The sequence below is a fragment of the Clupea harengus genome, chromosome 4 (assembly GCF_900700415.2).
Source record: "Clupea harengus chromosome 4, Ch_v2.0.2, whole genome shotgun sequence".
NCBI classification, from domain to species: domain Eukaryota; kingdom Metazoa; phylum Chordata; class Actinopteri; order Clupeiformes; family Clupeidae; genus Clupea; species Clupea harengus.
The window spans coordinates 2285002-2290001 of record NC_045155.1 but is presented as its reverse complement, the minus strand read 5'-3'; the positions used below and the strand labels follow the sequence as shown (position 1 = coordinate 2290001).

Genomic DNA, 5000 nt, shown 5'->3' with positions numbered 1-5000 from the left:
AGATCGATGCCCACCTCCTTGACAGACATCATCAGTAATGGGCATGTTGGAAGGAGAAGCCACCTCCTCTCACCTCTGCCCTCTGCCCTCTGCCCTCTGCCCTCTCCACCACACGAAAGAATGTCAGGAATACGGGCGTGTGAGTCGGACGCTGACATGATCCATGCGCACTCCTACATGTGGGGAAACTGCTCTCCGTGTCTGCTGAGGCTCAACATGCATCAGCTGCTGTCGGGCGGCGAAGGGAAGAAGTGGCAGTGTTGCGTAACTCAACGTTCGCGCTCAGGGGCTCGACCCGGCCCTGCACTCACATGCCATTGCCTTATAAAGCAGAACTGGTGGAAAATGTAATTCTGATGCCCATGATATAGAGTTATAGTTACACACTTGGTTTTTCTCCTGTCCGCCCTCTCCTCTCTCTCTCTCTCTCTCTCTCTCTCTCTTTTTCTTTGCTTCTTTTTCCTTCTCTCCCAGCCCCCTCTCCTCTCGTTCTGTTCTCTGCGACAGGTTTAATCCTGCGGGCCAAAAGGCTCTGTGGCGGAGGGCAGGCAGCCAGGGGTCTCTGGGTCGCGGCGACCTGCCTGGCAGAGGTGTGAGGAGGAGCGGGGCGTCTGACGAACGACTTGCAGATGCCGTCGCCCCAGAGGTCTGGAGCCGTGGCACATGCGCCGACCACACGCGGAGTGACATTCCCCAGGCCCGCTGAGAACTCAGTGTTTGGAGAATGGTGAAATTCATCAGTGAGAGTTTTTTTTTCAATTTACCCGAGAACTCCTGATATAACTTCTCTGGAAATTTAAAGTGCTTTCCTTGACTATTTGGGAGGTGCTAAATGATAAATGGGAACAAATCCATTGTTATAGTTACTGGTTGTGTACTCACAGAACAGATACAAAACATCTCCAAGGTGCCAAATATTGGTACTGTGTAGCATTTCTTTTGTGCAAAGTGACTGCTTGTTTTGGATTATACCTAGAAGCATCAGATGTCCTCAGATGTCAGTATATCAAAATGACAACCCCTGCCTGGCTTTGAAGCCGCCCGCTGACCCCTGACCCCATTGACCCTGTGTTGATGGTCTTTCTCCCTGTCTGTGAAAGTCTATTCCGCCTGACCTTGTTTTCTCTACATCTCCATTCTATCTGAGAGCATGTTTATTTAACTCAAATTAAGAGCACGGGTTAAAGCCAGCAGCTTTCAGCCTGGTTCCATTTCCCCTAGAAAAAGCCTGTTGGCTCACGGGCTGCGCAATGGAGTCATGTTAGCGACATCTTTGACCATAGCCTCAACAATCCACACAGAAAACACAAGCCATATCCAAATCAAATCAGAGTAGTTGTCAAAACACACACACACAGACACACACAGACACACACACACACACACACACACACACACACACACACACACACACACAGGGACCTACTTTCTCTCAGGCTAGTGTGGAGCTCAGCCCTTTTAAGGTCAGAGATAGCTTAGCCTATGGGTCCTCTGGGAGGTCTGACTGCACATTCCCCCAGCTCTCTTTTCTCACTCTGAGTGATGGGGAAGAGGCCCTTAAAGTGGGTCACCTTATGAAGGAGTGGATGAATCAAGGAATAACTCAAAGGCTGCTTCCTGTTTACCTTGAAATGACACAAACTTGGAGGTGCTATTGTTAAAAAAACTAAAAGGTTTTGTTTTTCCTCCCGACATCTTTTTGTTCTTTTCTTTTTTCCTAACACATCCATTGATTTTTTTTTTTTTGTTCAGCCATGTGTTTTCCAGTAACTGTGTTCCAGTTCTCATACAGTATTTATATGGTTGAAATCCATGAAACCCCTGCCTCATCAGTCTCTGGTCCAAAAGTCCAAACACAGACCATATTTTGTTGTTAAGAGTATTTTTATATATGTATATGTATGTATTCCATATTCATTCGGCTGTGTAAGTTTCCTGAATTTATTTACATTGAAGAGAGAGAGAGAGAGAGAGAGAGAGAGAGAGAGAGAGAGAGAGAGAGAGAGAGAGAGAGAGAGAGAGAGAGAGAGAGAGAGACGCGCGCCTGACATCTTTCTGCTCTCTCCTGTCTTCCCGTTCCCCCTCTCTCTACTGGCGTCTGGACCTGCGGAGGCTCGGCCGTGTGGCTCTGGGATTCCTCTCTCACTGGGGGCGCGGGAGGCTGGAGGTCAGGCCTCCTAGGAAACAGTAGGTGTACCAGAGCACGCAGCCCTAGCAACGGAGGCCATTTCTGCTTCCTGTTGTGCTTCGAAGTGTTTGCCCTCGACAAAGACAACACTGGCCGGTGAGAGTGTGGAAAAGAGAGAGAAAGAGTGAGGGAGAAAAAAAGAGAGAGAGAGAGAGAGAGAGAGAGAGTTGGAGACACTGACGTGGCCTTCACTAATGCAGTCATCCCTGTCTTGCACAATTATGAAAGTGATACAGACACACACACACAAACACGCACACACACACACACACATGTGCTCGGGTGGGCGGGGGGGGGGGGGGGGGGTCACTTCAAGGAAAAGAAAAGAGAACTGGGAAATCTGATCACCTCATACCGGAAGACACCAAACAGGCTCAGCAAAATGAACACTCAGTGAGATATCAGTAAACAACCTCTCTCTGGGGGATTGAAGACGAAAAAAAAGAGGGAGAACGAGCCCCCCCCCCTCACCTCACCCCCCCCCCCCCCCTCACCCCCCCCCCCCCCCCTCTTTCTGTGTTCCTCTCCTTGTGCCTCCTGGCTGCAGTGGCTGTGTGTGATTTAGTGAGCACTGGCACAGTCCCGTGATTCCACTGAAGCCACTAGAAGGCATCTTGTTTCTAATCTTTAACAGATGGGTGATCTCCTGTGCCTCGCTCCACTCCCCACGATGAAAGCAGGGGGCCTCCTCCTCCTCCTCCTCCTCCTCCTCCTCCTCCGCCTCCTCCTCCTCCACCACCACCTCCTCCTCCTCCACTGCTGCTCAGGGCAGGCCCAGCCAGGCATGGAAACTAGACCCCCCCCCCCCCCCCCCCGACCCTCTCCAGATCTTATTAATGGTATGTTAAAATGACATTAGCATGAGGCAGTCAGGCGTCCTGATCTGCACGAAATGGGAGTCTTGAGACTTGCCCTCAGCTAAACTGGATACCAGTGGATAATGATTATGAAACGCCCAACAAGGCAAGGGCTTGTGAAGCTGATGCATATCCCAACCTGCGAACCAAAAATAGCCCCCCGAAAATGAATATCACATGTGTGTGTGTCGGCCTGAGCGCTTCGCGTTGGCTGATTCATCAATGAAACATGTGCTGCCACACGTCAGCCCAGCTTGAGATAATGCTTGGATGCTGTAGCGTTGGCAATGCAGTCCGTCTAAACGGTACCATTTGAGATAAACACCCACGACAGCTTCCACCCGACTCGCATACACTATGTCCTGCCCGGAGGGTTAGGAGCGCGACCACATGGCCCCCAGCAATACTACACACACACACACACACACACACACACACACTGCCTCCCCACCTCTGTCAACAAAGACCCTTTTGTTTCATTGCATTCAAGGAAAATGTGAACACACGCAAGTCTTTCTAAGCAAAACAAGCCAGGCTGCAACCAATCGGTTCACTTTTTTTTTTTTTTTTTTTCTGTTTTTTGCCTGATTCCTTTCTTTAACGGAGAAACGAGTGGCTACAGCATCATTTTCCCCATCTGGAAACGGTTCTACCCCAGAGCTCCTCCAGATCTCTCCATGGAACATTAACAGTAACCCCCAACCCTACCCCCCCCCCCCCCCCCACCCCCTTCCTCAGCTCTGATCATTAAGGCTTATCACGAGGTGTTTCACGGCCAGGGTGTGGTTCATTAACCAACCGTACCTGTACTGCCTCTGATCTGATAAGCACCGCTACAGCCTCCATTAGCCCGACGACGAGGGTAAAATGCTGACGAGACAAGAAAAAAAAAAAAAAAAAAAGCTCCCGGTCAATGAGGGTGGGTTGCATAATCTAATGCATCACCGGGAAAGAGCGAGCGTCTAGCCGCACTCAAACCAAATGAGGCTCGGGCTTGAGAGGTGCCCAATGTGCTGACGCCAGGGAAACTGGGCGAGATGGGTTACTGTGCTTTCTCCACACCCGGAGCATGCTGTCAGGCCAGAGTGACTGAGATTAGGTGAACAAGGAAAGCACACACATACACACACACATACACACACACACGCACACACGCACACACACGCACGCACACGTCCTTAGCTGAACGCATTCACAAATGTTTGGCGGACGGTCAGCATTGTTGGGCTGTCCCTGTTTGTTCGGGGTGCCGGCCAAAGTGAGAGGAAGTGAGGCAGATTGTTCTTGTGGCGAGCGTTGGGCCACAAAGCAGAAGGAGAACCATCAGTGGGGAGGGTGGCGGGAGGGGGGGGGGGGGGGGGGGTAGTTCATTCGGTTTGTTGTTAATATTAGAATTGTTTGTCATTTTTCATCCCTCTCATTATCCTGCCATTTCCTCTTGAATGACATTGATGTTTTTTTACGATGTCAATAAGGTTTTGTTATGAGCTGGTTTTGCTGGCAACTGTTTCAAGGCATGGTGTGTGAGTTTGTGTTGATGTCCTATTTAAGAGCATCCTTGTTTATCACTCCTATTCGTTAAAGGACAGTTTGTAATTGCCAGTTTAAAGTGTCTGTCATCGTCAGTGTCTGTGAGTTGATTCATCCATAACACTAATCTAAACAATGTCAAACTGAGACTCATGTCTTCCCAAGCATGAGTACAAGATGTGTGAGTACTGAGGTGTTGTGAATGAATCTGTTTTACATAACATGCCTGTGTTTTCTCTCTTCTGAAAGTCAACCATGGTTGTGTCCATTCACTCAGTAAAGACTACGAGGACATGAAGAAAGGAGACAGGAGGAGACACAGGTGCAGATGAGTCGTGCTGAGCCATAATTCCACAAAGAGCTTTACTATCTGCTTGGCAACATGCTGGCTCTGGGTCGTACAGTATAAACTTTACTGCTACCCA

The 5000-nt window shown here is 49.5% G+C and overlaps 1 long non-coding RNA gene across 1 annotated transcript in view; it reads left to right on the top strand.

The window, feature by feature from the left end:
• The first annotated feature begins 3761 nt into the window (after positions 1–3761).
• LOC116220183 overlaps positions 3762–5000 on the top strand; it is a 1406-nt gene continuing 167 nt past the window's right edge. Inside the window, exons 1-2 of the long non-coding RNA XR_004163472.2 lie at positions 3762–4144; positions 4825–4897. This is a non-coding gene — a long non-coding RNA (uncharacterized LOC116220183). The remainder of the gene's footprint in view (positions 4145–4824; positions 4898–5000) is intronic.